The sequence below is a fragment of the Ranitomeya imitator genome, chromosome 2, assembly GCF_032444005.1.
Source record: "Ranitomeya imitator isolate aRanImi1 chromosome 2, aRanImi1.pri, whole genome shotgun sequence".
Classification (NCBI taxonomy): Eukaryota; Metazoa; Chordata; class Amphibia; order Anura; family Dendrobatidae; genus Ranitomeya; species Ranitomeya imitator.
In genome coordinates, this window is record NC_091283.1 from 812,633,360 (window position 1) to 812,648,573 (window position 15,214).

Sequence of the window (15,214 nt, forward strand, 5' to 3'; positions counted from 1 at the left end):
AGACAAATTAAATGAAGATAATAATACCAAAGAATTTGTGATTGCAATCATTTTCAGGAAGAAACTGAGTATTATCTGACAGAATTACAGGGGTGTCAATACTTTTGGCCACAACTGTATAATAGAGATCTACAGATGCTTCTCACAAAATTAGAATATTAGCAAAAAGTTAATTTATTTCAGTTCTTCAAAACAAAAAGTGAATCTCATATATTACTGTATATAGAGTCATTACAAACAGAGTGATCTATTTCACGTGTTTATTTCTGTTAATGTTGATGATTATGGCTTACAGTCAATGAAAACCTCAAAGTCATTATCTCAGTAAATTAGAATACTTTATAACACCAGCTTGAAAAATGATTTTAAAATCCGAAATGTTGTCCTACTGAAATGTATGTTCAGTAAATGCACTCAATACTTGGTCGGGGCTCCTTTTACATTAATTACTGCATCAATGCGGCGTGGCATGGAGGTGATCAGCCTGTGGCACTGCTGAGGGGTTATGGAAGCCCAGGTTGCTTTGAGCCTTCAGCTCGTCTGCATTGTTCGGACTGGTGTCTCTCATCTTCCTCTTGACAATACTCCATAGATTCTCTATGGGGTTAAGATCAGGCGAGTTTGCTGCCAATCAATAACAGTGATACTGCTGTTTGTAAACCAGGTATTGGTATTTTTGGCAGTGTGGACAGGGGCCGCGTCCTGCTGGAGAATGAAATTTCCATCTCCAATAACCTTGTCGGCAGAGGGAAGCATGAAATGCTGTAAAATTTTCTGGTAGACGGCTGCACTGACTTTGGTCTTGATAAAACACAGTGGACCTACACCAGCAGATGACACGGCTCCCCAAACCATCACTGACTGTGGAAACGTCACACTAGACCTCCAGCAGCTTGGATTGTGGCCTTGATTTCCAAATGAAATGCAAAATTTACTTTCTTCTGAAAACAACACCTTGGACCACTGAGCCACAGTCCAGTTCTTTTCCTCCTTGGCCCAGGTAAGACGCTTCTGGCATTGTCTATTGGTCATGAGTGGCTTGACACAAGGAATGTGACACTTGTAGCCCATGTCCTGGATACATCTGTGTGTGGTGGCTCTTGAAGAAATGACTCCAGCAGCAGTCCACTCCTTGTGAATCTCCCCCACATTTTTAAATGGTCTTTTCTTAACAATCCTTTCCAGGCTGCGGTTATCCTGGTTCATTGTGCACCTTTTTCTTCCACACTTTTTCCTTCCACTCACCTTTCCATTAATATGCTTGGATACAGCACTCTGTGAACAGCCAGCTTCTTTAGCAGTGACCTTTTGTGGCTTACTCTCCTTGTGGAGTGTGTCAATGACTGCCTACTAGATATCTGTCAGCAGTCTTCCCCATGATTGTGGAGCCGACTGAAACAGACTAAGGGACATTTTTAAATGCTTAGGAAGCAGGGTGTTGTGCTGTCATGTGCGTGACAGTGCGGCAAACACCACTTCTGATCGCCAGTAAAATCATTACTGATGGTCAGACAGCTACGGTTACCACACTGTCAAATGTCAGTGTGAGCCAGCAGCTGTGATCAGAGGTATAAAGTTTATATCCAGTCACTGGTGTCGGCTCATGGGACTACTGCTCCCATCAACCTACACCTGCTGCCGCTAATAACAGTGAGAGCAGGAGAGGCTGATGGGAGTGTTCATCAGCCAGCACCTGCTCTTTAAATTTATTATTTTGTTTAAAGGCGTGAGTACCGCTGTATTTTTAATAACCAGCCAGGCAAAACTGACAGCTGGAGGCTGCAACCCTCAGCTGTCAGCGTTAGCAAGGCTGGTTAACAAGAATAGAGGGGTCCCCACACCATAATTTTTAATTATTTAAATAAATTTAAAAAACGGCGTCCACTTTTGACAACCAGCCAAGCTAAAGCAGGCAGCTGGGGGCTGGTATTCTCAGGCTGGTAAGGGGCCGTGGATATTGCCCCCAAGACTAAAAATAACAGCCACCCCAGAAAAGGCGCATCAACCACTGGTGACTGAGCTGCTGCGCGTACAGCCTCACTGACTGGCAGTGATGTCATCGAGGTTACCACCAGTCACTGAGGCTGTGTCCCTGAACGACAGGGACCTTGGTGATCACTGCAGTTCAGGGTCTATGATTTCCGAAGTAAGCCAAAGTAGAAAGTTAGACCAAAGTTTTATAAAGATAAACATGAGCCATATGAATTATCCTGCATGAGTCTGTGATAAATTTGATGCATTTTTATACTGTCGGGTCAAAGGTTGCATATTGCACATGACTAGTAAATCAGTCCCTTTAAGTGCATAGTGCAAGGGCCAATGGTCCAGGTAATGTCAGGGATTCATTCTGTTGCATTCAAGGTGACTTGAAAGAATGCACTTTCCACTTTTAAAAAAATAAAAATACAGTAACTTCAGAAGGTAGGCCAACAATAGACAAGGACACCGTAAGGCAAGGAACAGTTGCAACTCCATTCTGCTGCAAAAACGTTGCATTTTCTCCAATTAAGGCTATATTCACACTTTGCGGATTTTGCTGCGGATCCGCAGCGGATTTGACCGCTGCGGATCCGCAGCGGATTTGACCGCTGCGGATCCGCAGCAGTTTCCCATGAGTTTACAGAACAATGTAAACCTATGGGAAACAAAAAACGCAGTGCACATGCTGCGGAAAAAACCGCGCAGAAACGCTGCGGATTACATTCCGCAGCATGTCACTTCTTTTCTGCGGATTTTCACCTGCTCCAATAGAAAACTGCAGATGAAAATCCGTAGAAGAAACCGCAGTTAAAACCGCTATAAATCCGCAGTAAAAACCGCGACGGGTTTTCACTGCGGATTTTGTAATTCTGCTGCGGAAAAATCCGCAGTGGAATCTGCAAAGTGTGAACATAGCCTTAAACTTAACTAAGAACAGCCATAATCCAATAGAAATAATTGAATAAGAACTTTTCCCATTCCATGGCTATTCAAGCAATTACTAACTTGGAACAAAGCATGTAATTATCATCTAGCACAAGCAAAATAACCAGCATTTACTTATTTCCCTGCCATTGAGAGGCAGCAATTACATTGTACAATGGAGGCTCCAGGGAAAGTGTCTGTGCAGCACCTAGTGGTCTCTCAGGGTACTGCAAGTCGACATGTATTTGCAATTGTTGGCTTTGCAAAGTTGTCGCAGAAAGTTACTCATTTGCTTTTAGAAAAATGAAAAGTCATATAGAAAATGAAAGTCAGAACATGGATAATAGACAATAGATTAATTTTATGTATATAATATAGTGGAGGAAAACTTTTAAAGCTATGTTCCCTCGAGTTTTTGGTGAGGTTTTATCTGCAACATCGAAAACTCATCAAAAGTTCATCATGGGAACATAGTCATCAAGGAAATTGTCAAAAAGCTGCTGTCGATGGATCTGGTATTGGTTCCTAATGTCTATATGCTATTGCCAGTGTGCACTGCCCGTCTGCTGCTTCCTAACCCTATAAACATGCAGCATTTTTGGACCTTGTAGAAAGAGCAAATTTTTGCGATTATCGCTTTTTCATGGGCCGAGTCATATTGTGATGGCACAATTCTGATATTTCTGAAATGTTTTTAAAAAATATTTGTTATATACATATCTATATTCAATACTAATTTTTTTTTTTTTTAGGAGGAGGATTTCCCTCTGTAGTTTTTTGGGTGGGTTGGTTCACTTTACGGCATTTACGTGTAATATAAATGATATGGTCGTTTTATTCTACAGGTCGATTATGACAATACCAAATTTCAAAACTTTGAAGCAGATACAGTCATAACCAAAAGTGTTATAAACCTTCAAATTGTTCCAGAAAATGAAGTATTTCTCCAAGAAACTTATTGCATTTACACATATTTTGTTATACACGTTTATTTCCTTTGTATGTATTGGAACAACACAAAAAAGCAGAGGGAAAAAAAAGGCAAATTGGACATAATTTCATACAAAACCCAAAGAATGGGCAGGACAAAATTGTTGGCACTTTTCCAAAATTGTGGGTAAACAACTTTGTTTCAAGCATGTGATGCTTATTCAAAGTCACCTGTGGCGAGTAACAGGTGTGAGCAATATGAAAATCACACCGGAAACCAGATAAAAAGGGGAGAAGTTGACGTGATATTTGCATTGTGTGTCTGATTGTGCCACACTAAGCATGGAGAACAGAAAGAGAAGAGAACTGTCTGAGGACTTGAGAACCAACATTTTTGAAAAATATTAACAATCTCCAGCGATCTTGATGTTCCTTTGTCCATGGTGCCCAACATAAGAAAGGGAGTCTTGGGAAAGTGAACCCCAAATTACCTGAGAGCTGGCTGGACCACAGACCCGGAGAACACCGCACCCGGCTGGGGACTGCATGTAAGAACTGTGAGTAAAGTGTGGAAATTGCCCCCTGCTGTGTCCTCTGAATTATTACTGCGTCACCTGCCCTGCACTACAAGATTCACCAACATTGACTTTAACTCATTAACTGCCCTGGGGCATAGCTCTACCCGTGAAGAGCTGCAACATCTCTGCTGCATCATCAACTGCCCCGTGGACCTGAACCGCAGCGTTGGCCGTTGGCGTCATGAACAAATCCCCTATAAACTTTATTCCCCTTCATCTCATTAATTTTATTGGACGCCTATGGCCACGGACCGGGTCACTGCTGCCGTGACAACGCCCTGAAGATCCGTCAGACACGTCCGAGTACCCCACGATCCTGGCGGGCACTCCACTCAGAGTGCATCAGTTTCAGCGCAAAGTATCTGTTGACATTTGAATGAAATGACACACTATGGCAGGAGACCAGGAGTACCTTACTGCTGACAGAGACATAAGAAAACTAGACTGCAGTGTGCCAAAATCTACGCGAGTAAGCCAAAATCCTTCTGGGAAAGCATCATGTGGATAGATGAGGCCAAGATAGAACTTTTTGGATAAGCACATCATTCTACTGTTTACCGAAAACAGAATGAGGCCTAAAAGAAAAGAAGACAGTACAAAGCTCTGGAGAGTTCTGAAGTGTCAAGCAATGAGTCCATCGAAATCACATTGATCACCTGCAACCCGGAAACAAGTGGAAATCCCCTTGGTAGGTCAGGTTGGGAGCCTGCCACTATGCACTGCTTTTATGGTCCCTTGCTCCCTGATGTTTGCTGGCAAGGGACTCCTTTCTCTCCTGTCCTGGGACAGTACCTGCACGGTAGGCAGCTTGAGCCGTTCTCTTGGGGTCTCAGGCACGGTGACTCCAGGCTCTGACTGCTGCTGTACCTCAGGTGTTGTACGAGCAGTTTACGTATAGTTCTATGCCCTCCGGTTCTGCTGTGGGGATTGCAGCTCCCCACAGCCTCAGGCTCCCGGTGCCCGGTTTCTGCGCTCAGGCTCCTAGGAGGCCCAATCACGGCCTCTTTGAGCCCTTAATCTCTCCTCTGCTCCTTTTCTGTTTCTTGTCTCTCTCAGACAGAATGATTCCTCCTCCAGATCAGGATGGATATAGGGAGGCTGCCCTAAAACCGGGTTTTGAGCTTCCCCTCCTGGCCTGGAGTCAGGTGTTATGTGCAAGATTACCTGCCAAAGGGATCCAACCTGTCTCCAGGCATGACACTACCCTCCCCGAGAGGAAGGCAGCACCTCTGTGGTACCCGAACTCCTGGGGTGCCACATGTGCAACCAAATATTAAGTTGAATTCAGGCCTGCAAACAAGCGTTTTCCATACCAGTACATCCCGCTATCATCCACCACCGGTGACCATTTTACAGGACCCGGTCTCACGGTACTAGTAGGCCACTATAAATTAAAGATAACTCTAATACTCTGGCTCTTGGTCAGAAGACATACCTTCCTGTGGACACAGGTCTCTTACCCAGTACTTTACACCGACCAATAAGAGCAATTGAACTAGTTTGGCGCAACCCCATGTACTTGGTGACCTGACAACACACAGGACCTTTCCCATATTAATCCAGGAACAATTCTCTGCGGTTCCAACCTTAATACGGACAATACAGGAGCAGTTTGTGTATTGACGAAGGTCGATTTACGACCGCAGAAGGTCAATTTACGACCGAAACGTTTACTTTGACTGCAAATAAATGAATTTCAAGTCTCCACACATTCAGAAGTTGAGTGCCAAATTTTATTCATTATTACTACTCTGGTGTAGGAACACAAGCTGTGCCACGATATAATTTACATTGATTATTTAGTGACCTGCCTCCTTTTAAAATTCTGCACCGCCGCCGTCATTGTGTGGGCAGCACGTGCGCAATGGGAGCTGACGTCCTGTGTGAAATTCACATACAAAAATATTATTTGTAAAGGATAAACAAAATTTTTTTATTTCTTCTTGTTCATATCTTTTTTTCTTAACTTTTCCCATTTGACCACATGATCACAGATAATACACTGTCATACTTCTGTCCTATATTTGTCAGTACAGCACCTCCGCCAGGAGCTAATAGGAGTACAGAGCCCTTACAGTACATTAAGCCCGTAACTGCAGTGGACTCCTACCAGCAGCCTGTGATCTCGGGGCATCCATGGGGGGGATACAAGGGGCTCCTCCTTTTGTCTGGCAGTTCTGTTCAGGGTGGAATCCTGCAGACTAAACAGCGAGGCTTAGGGTAAGTTCACACAGGGCGTTTTTTAATGCTAATTTTCAGCTGCTTTTCCAGTACCAGCAAAGCCTATGAGATTTCAGAAATCTCATGCACACACATTGGGTTTTTGATCAGTATTTTGTGCTTTGCAGCGTTTTTATGACATAGGGCATGTCACTTCTTTCAGCGTTTTTTCACCCGTTGACTTGAATGGATGGTGAAAAAACGCTGCAAATACGTTAGGTTGACTTTTCATGCAGCGTAATTGCTGTAGAAAAGTCAAGGGGAGCCGGATGTGACGTCACACTCGGCTCTGCTACATCTACAATGCGTTCATGCAGCCTGTTATCCAGCAGTGGATCCCCCCAGTCACTTGAATGGGGGGTCCGACATTAGTGTTTGACACGCTGTCATATGCATGACAACGCAGCGAACACCACTTCTGATCGGCGGGGAAATCATCCCCGCCGATCAAAGAGCCACGGTTCCCACGCTATCAGAAGACAGCGGGAGCGCTCAGCTGTGACAGGAGGTATAAACTTCACCTCCGATCACTGGTGTCAGCTGATGGGACTACTGCTCCCATCATCCAACATCTACAGCTGCTAATTACAGTGAGAGCAGGAGCGGCGGATGGGAGTTTTCATCTTCCGCTCCTGCGCTATAAATAATAATAAAAAAAAAAACTGTGTGGGTTCCCCCCTAATTTTGATAACCAGCCAGACAAACCTCACAGCTGGGGGCTGCAACATTCAGCTGTGAGCTTCAGCAAGGCTAGTTATCAAGAATAGAGGGGTCCTCACGCTTTTTTTATTATTTAAATAAATAATTTAAAAAAACGGTGTGGGGTCCCCCCCATTTTTGACATCCAGCCTTGCTAAAGCTCACAGCGGGGGCTGGTATTCTCAGACTGGTAAGGGGCCATAGATATTGCCCCCCCCCCCCCCCAAGCCTAAAAATAGCAGCCCGCAGCTGCCCAGAAAAGGCGCATCTATTAGATGCGCCAATTCTGGAGCTTTGCCCGGCTCTTCCCACTTGCCCTGTAGTTGTGGCAAGCAGGGTAATAAGGGGTTAATGTCACCTTGCTATTGTAGGGTGACATTAAGCAGGCTTAGTAATGGAGAGGCATCAATAAGACGCCTATCCATTACAAATCCTATAAAGGGTTAAATAAACACACACAGTAAGAAATGTAATGAAATAAAACACCACATAGTTTTGACCATTTTTTTATTGTTCTGCCATTCTATAGCGAAGCCCTCGATCTTCTGTAATAAAAATAAAATAAAAAAGCAAGTATACTCTCTGGTCCGTCGTAGTCCAATATATCGAGTGTCCCACACAGTATCTGGGGGGAGATAAAGCTTACAACCGGCAGCGCTGCGAATGCGACCACCCCCAGCTGTAAGAGACTGGGGAACGAATGAGACGGAGCGGGCACAGGCTCAGTAACTAGTGGTGATGTCACCGAGCCTGCGCCCGCTCACTGCCTGACCTGAGGTAACCTCTGCACCGTGGGAAAATGCCGGGGAAGAGGATACCGCAGGTAATGTATCTATTCTATTCATTCTATTCTATCAATCTATCTATCTACAGAAAGTTGGGTTTTTTTTCTCTGTGTACACTCAACTTTATTGGCATGCATGAAGAAAAAAAAAATGCATGAAAAAAAAACGCACCAAAAAGACGGCAAAAGCGCACCTAAAACTGCGTTTTTGGCGCAGCTTCTTTCCTGCCAAGATGATCAGGTTTTGCTGCAGGAAAAAAAGCTGCAAAAACGCCCTGTGTGAACTGACCCTTAGAGTTACGTCTGATCCTGGCCATTGTTAGATTGTTAGCTATAGTATATGGCATTGTATGCGTGTAAGCCTGCAGTGCTGTAATTGTGTGCCGCAGGTTGTCAATGGGTTAAACACTTAGCCTAGAAATTAATTTTAAAATGTAACTGAAATAAAATGTGCTCAGTGTTCCGCAGTCTGCAGCATTTATGGAAGCTCCAAAAATAGTTATATAGAAATCTTGCCGAAAACACAGGCATTAGTTCCCTCCTGGGGGGCGATCTAATAACCATGTATAAGTATATAAGGGGACAATACAAAAATCTCTCCGAGGATCTGTTTATACCAAGGAAGGTGGGCATTCTCTGCGTCTGGAGGAGAGAAGGTTTTTCCACCAACATAGAAGAGGATTCTTTACTGTTAGGGCCCCTTTCCACTTGTGTGAGAAAAAAACGGTCCGATTTACGGACCGAAAAAACTGATGTAACGTCTGCGAGTGCCATGCGAGTGTCATGCGAGTGTGATGCGATTTTTTTATCGCAACATCCGTATGACATCCGTATTGCTGTCCGATTTTTACGCACGGGTCTCCTTAGAAAAGCCGGCAATTCAGCGCAGAGTACAGTAAAATCACACTGACAGGTTAGATTAGAGTAGATATATACACATAGAATAGGAATATATACATATATATATATATATATATATATATATATATATATATGTCAGGGAGAGACCTATATATATATATTTATATTTCTTCCAGCGCGAGATAGCTTTAAAGCTGGTAATTCAATTACCGGCTTTTCCTATCTCCTTCACAAACCCGACATGATATGAGACCTGGTTTACATACAGTAAACCATCTCATATCACCATTTTTTTTGCATATTGCACACTACTAATATTACTAGTGTGTATATGCAAAATTTGGCCGTTCTAGCTAGTAAAATAAGGGGTTAAATGGCGGAAAAAATTGGCGTGGGCTCCCGCATAATTTTCTCCGCCAGAGTAGTAAAGCCAGTTGACTGAGGGCAGATATTAATAGCCTGGAGAGGGTCCATGGTTATTGGCCCCCCCCCTCCCCCCCGGCTAAAAACATCTGCCCCCAGCCACCCCAGAACAGGCACATCTGGAAGATGCGCCTATTCTGGCACTTGGCCACTCTCTTCTCATTCCCGTGTAGCGGTGGGATATGGGGTAATGAAGGGTTAATGCCACCTTGCTATTGTAAGGTGACATTAAGCCTAATTAATAATGGAGAGGCGTCAATTATGACACCTATCCATTATTAATCCAATACTAGTAAAGGGTTAAAAAAAAACACACACACATTATTAAAAATTAATTTATTGAAAAAATCACAAAGGTTGTTGTATTAATTTATTCTACTCTCAATCCACTCACTGAAGACCCTCGATCTGTAACAAAAAAAAAAATAATAAACCAACAATATACATACCTTCCGAGCAGGGCCGGCGTCAGCACCCGGCGTACCCGGGCAAGTGCCGGGGCCCTGGCGAGACAGGGGGGCCCATTCAGGGCCGGCTTTAGGGGCAGGCAGCTGCCTAGGGCCCTCGCTCCCCCAGGGGCCCTCAGCTAGCGGCACATCAGCAGCCACTATGGGACCTCTGTGAGGCAGGGGGGCCCGCCTGTCGCCAGCTGTTATGGCTGGCAATCAGGCAACACAGCGTGCAGTAATCAGCGCACATACAGAGATCTGGCAATAACCAAAAACAATAGGACGAGCTCTGAGATGTGGAATCTCTGTAGACTGCAGTACCTGATCTATCCTCACACAACTATAAGCAGCAGTAGATTGCGCCTATCACTACCTATGCAACTCGGCACTGCCTGAGGAGCTGACTAGCCTGAAGATAGAAATACAAGCCTGACTTACCTCAGAGAAATACCCCAAAGGAATAGGCAGCCCCCCACATATAATGACTGTTAGCAAGATGAAAAGACAAACGTAGGAATGAAATAGCTTCAGCAAAGTGAGGCCCGATATTCTAGACAGAGCGAGGATAGCAAAGAGAACTATGCAGTCTACAAAAAACCCTAAAACGAAAACCACGCAAAGGGGCAAAAAGACCCACCGTGCCGAACTAACAGCACGGCGGTGCACCCCTTTGCTTCTCAGAGCTTCCAGCAAAAGTTAATAGCAAGCTGGACAGAAAAAACAGAAAACAAACTAGAAGCACTTATCTAGCAGAGCAGCAGGCCCAAGGAAAGATGCAGTAGCTCAGATCCAACACTGGAACATTGACAAGGAGCAAGGAAGACAGACTCAGGTGGAGCTAAATAGCAAGGCAGCCAACGAGCTCACCAAAACACCTGAGGGAGGAAGCCCAGAGACTGCAATACCACTTGTGACCACAGAAGTGAACTCAGCCACAGAATTCACAACAGTACCCCCCCCTTGAGGAGGGGTCACCGAACCCTCACCAGAACCCCCAGGCCGACCAGGATGAGCCACATGAAAGGCACGAACAAGATCTGGGGCATGGACATCAGAGGCAAAAACCCAGGAATTATCTTCCTGAGCATAACCCTTCCATTTGACCAGATACTGGAGTTTCCGTCTAGAGACACGAGAATCCAAAATCTTCTCCACAATATACTCCAATTCCCCCTCCACCAAAACAGGGGCAGGAGGCTCCACAGATGGAACCATAGGTGCCACGTATCTCCTCAACAACGACCTATGGAATACATTATGTATGGAAAAGGAGTCTGGGAGGGTCAGACGAAAAGACACCGGATTGAGAATCTCAGAAATCCTATACGGACCAATAAAACGAGGTTTAAATTTAGGAGAGGAAACCTTCATAGGAATATGACGAGAAGATAACCAAACCAGATCCCCAACACGAAGTCGGGGTCCCACACAGCGTCTGCGATTAGCGAAAAGCTGAGCCTTCTCCTGGGACAAGGTCAAATTGTCCACTACCTGAGTCCAGATCTGCTGCAACCTGTCCACCACAGAATCCACACCAGGACAGTCCGAAGACTCAACCTGTCCTGAAGAGAAACGAGGATGGAACCCAGAATTGCAGAAAAATGGAGAGACCAAGGTAGCCGAGCTGGCCCGATTATTAAGGGCGAACTCAGCCAACGGCAAAAATGACACCCAATCATCCTGGTCAGCGGAAACAAAACATCTCAGATATGTTTCCAAGGTCTGATTGGTTCGTTCGGTCTGGCCATTAGTCTGAGGATGGAAGGCCGAGGAGAAAGATAGGTCAATGCCCATCCTACCACAAAAGGCTCGCCAGAACCTCGAGACAAACTGGGAACCTCTGTCAGAAACAATATTCTCACGAATGCCATGTAAACGAACCACATGCTGGAAGAACAAAGGCACCAAATCAGAGGAGGAAGGCAATTTAACCAAGGGCACCAGATGGACCATTTTAGAAAAGCGATCACAGACCACCCAAATGACCGACATTTTTTGAGAAACGGGAAGGTCAGAAATGAAATCCATCGAAATATGTGTCCAAGGCCTCTTCGGGACCGGCAAGGGCAAAAGCAACCCACTGGCACGTGAACAGCAGGGCTTAGCCCTAGCACAAATTCCACAGGACTGCACAAAAGCACGCACATCCCGTGACAGAGATGGCCACCAGAAGGATCTAGCAACCAACTCCCTGGTACCAAAGATTCCTGGATGACCGGCCAGCACCGAACAATGAAGTTCAGAGATAACTTTACTAGTCCACCTATCAGGGACGAACAGTTTCTCGGCCGGACAACGATCAGGTTTATTAGCCTGAAATTTCTGCAACACTCTCCGCAAATCAGGGGAGATGGCAGACACAATGACTCCTTCCTTGAGGATACTCGCCGGCTCAGATAACCCCGGAGAGTCGGGCACAAAACTCCTAGACAGAGCATCCGCCTTCACATTTTTAGAGCCCGGAAGGTATGAAATCACAAAATCAAAACGAGCAAAAAATAACGACCAACGGGCCTGTCTAGGATTCAAGCGCTTGGCAGACTCAAGATAAGTAAGGTTCTTATGATCAGTCAAAACCACCACGCGATGCTTAGCACCCTCAAGCCAATGACGCCACTCCTCGAATGCCCACTTCATGGCCAGCAACTCTCGGTTGCCCACATCATAATTACGCTCAGCAGCAGAAAATTTCCTGGAAAAGAAAGCACATGGTTTGAACACTGAGCAACCAGAACCTCTCTGTGACAAAACCGCCCCTGCACCAATCTCAGAAGCATCAACCTCGACCTGGAACGGAAGAGAAACATCAGGTTGACACAACACAGGGGCACAGCAAAAACGACGCTTCAACTCCTGAAAAGCTTCCACGGCAGCAGAAGACCAATTAACCAAATCAGCACCCTTCTTGGTCAAATCGGTCAATGGTCTGGCAATGCTAGAAAAATTACAGATGAAGCGACGATAAAAATTAGCAAAGCCCAGGAATTTCTGCAGACTTTTTAGAGATGTCGGCTGAGTCCAATCCTGGATGGCCTGAACCTTAACCGGATCCATCTCGATAGTAGAAGGGGAAAAGATGAACCCCAAAAATGAAACTTTCTGCACACCGAAGAGACACTTTGATCCCTTCACGAACAAGGAATTAGCACGCAGTACCTGGAAAACCATTCTGACTTGCTTCACATGAGACTCCCAATCATCTGAGAAGATCAAAATGTCATCCAAGTAAACAATCAAGAATTTATCCAGATACTCACGGAAAATGTCATGCATAAAAGACTGAAAAACAGATGGAGCATTGGCAAGTCCGAACGGCATCACCAGATACTCAAAATGACCCTCGGGCGTATTAAATGCCGTTTTCCATTCATCTCCCTGCCTGATTCTCACCAAATTATACGCACCACGAAGATCAATCTTAGTAAACCAACTAGCCCCCTTAATCCGAGCAAACAAGTCAGAAATCAATGGCAAGGGATACTGAAACTTAACAGTGATCTTATTAAGAAGGCGGTAATCAATACACGGTCTTAGCGAACCATCCTTCTTGGCTACAAAAAAGAACCCTGCTCCCAATGGTGACGACGATGGGCGAATATGTCCCTTCTCCAGGGACTCCTTCACATAACTGCGCATAGCGGTGTGTTCAGGTACGGACAAATTAAATAAACGACCCTTAGGGAATTTACTACCAGGAATCAAATCGATAGCACAATCACAATTCCTATGCGGAGGTAGGGCATCAGACTTGGACTCTTCAAATACATCCTGAAAGTCCGACAAGAACTCTGGGATGTCAGAAGGAATGGATGACGAAATAGACAAAAATGGAACATCACCATGTACTCCCTGACAACCCCAGCTGGTTACCGACATAGAGTTCCAATCCAATACTGGATTATGGGTTTGTAGCCATGGCAACCCCAACACGACCACATCATGCAAATTATGCAGTACCAGAAAGCGAATAACTTCCTGATGTGCAGGAGCAATGCACATGGTCAGCTGGGCCCAGTACTGAGGCTTATTCTTGGCCAAAGGTGTAGCATCAATTCCTCTCAACGGAATAGGACACCGCAAAGGCTCCAAGAAAAATCCACAACGTTTAGCATAATCCAAATCCATCAGATTCAGGGCAGCGCCTGAATCCACAAACGCCATGACAGAATACGATGACAAAGAGCACATTAAGGTAATGGACAAAAGGAATTTGGACTGTACAGTACCAATAACGGCAGAGCTATCGAACCGCCTAGTGCGTTTAGGACAATTAGAAATAGCATGAGTAGAATCACCACAATAGAAACACAGTCTGTTCAGACGTCTGTGTTCTTGCCGTTCTACTTTAGTCATAGTCCTGTCGCACTGCATAGGCTCAGGTTTACTCTCAGATAATACCGCCAGATGGTGCACAGATTTACGCTCGCGCAAGCGACGACCGATCTGAATGGCCAAGGACATAGACTCATTCAAACCAGCAGGCATAGGAAATCCCACCATTACATCCTTAAGAGCTTCAGAGAGACCCTTTCTGAACAAAGCCGCTAGTGCAGATTCATTCCACAGAGTGAGTACTGACCACTTCCTAAATTTCTGACAATATACTTCTATATCATCCTGACCCTGGCATAAAGCCAGCAGATTTTTCTCAGCCTGATCCACTGAATTAGGCTCATCGTAAAGCAATCCCAGCGCCTGGAAAAATGCATCAACATTACTCAATGCAGAATCTCCTGGTGCAAGAGAAAACGCCCAGTCCTGTGGGTCGCCGCGCAAAAAAGAAATAATAATCAAAACCTGTTGAATAGGATTACCAGAAGAATGAGGTTTCAAGGCCAAAAATAGCTTACAATTATTTCTGAAGCTCAGGAACTTAGTTCTGTCACCAAAAAACAAATCAGGAATCGGAATTCTTGGTTCTAACATCGATTTCTGATCAATAGTATCTTGAATCTTTTGTACATTTACAACGAGATTATCCATTGAGGAGCACAGAGCCTGAATATCCATGTCCACAGCTGTGTCCTGAAGCACTCTAATGTCTAGGGGAAAAAAAAGACTGAAGACAGAGCTAAGAAAAAAAAATGATGTCAGGATTTCTTTTTTCCCTCTATTGGGAATCATTGGTGGGGCTCCTTGTACTGTTATGGCTGGCAATCAGGCAACACAGCGTGCAGTAATCAGCGCACATACAGAGATCTGGCAATAACCAAAAACAATAGGACGAGCTCTGAGACGTGGAATCTCTGTAGACTGCAGTACCTGATCTATCCTCACACAACTATAAGCAGCAGTGGATTGCGCCTATCACTACCTATGCAACTCGGCACTGCCTGAGGAGCTGACTAGCCTGAAGATAGAAATAC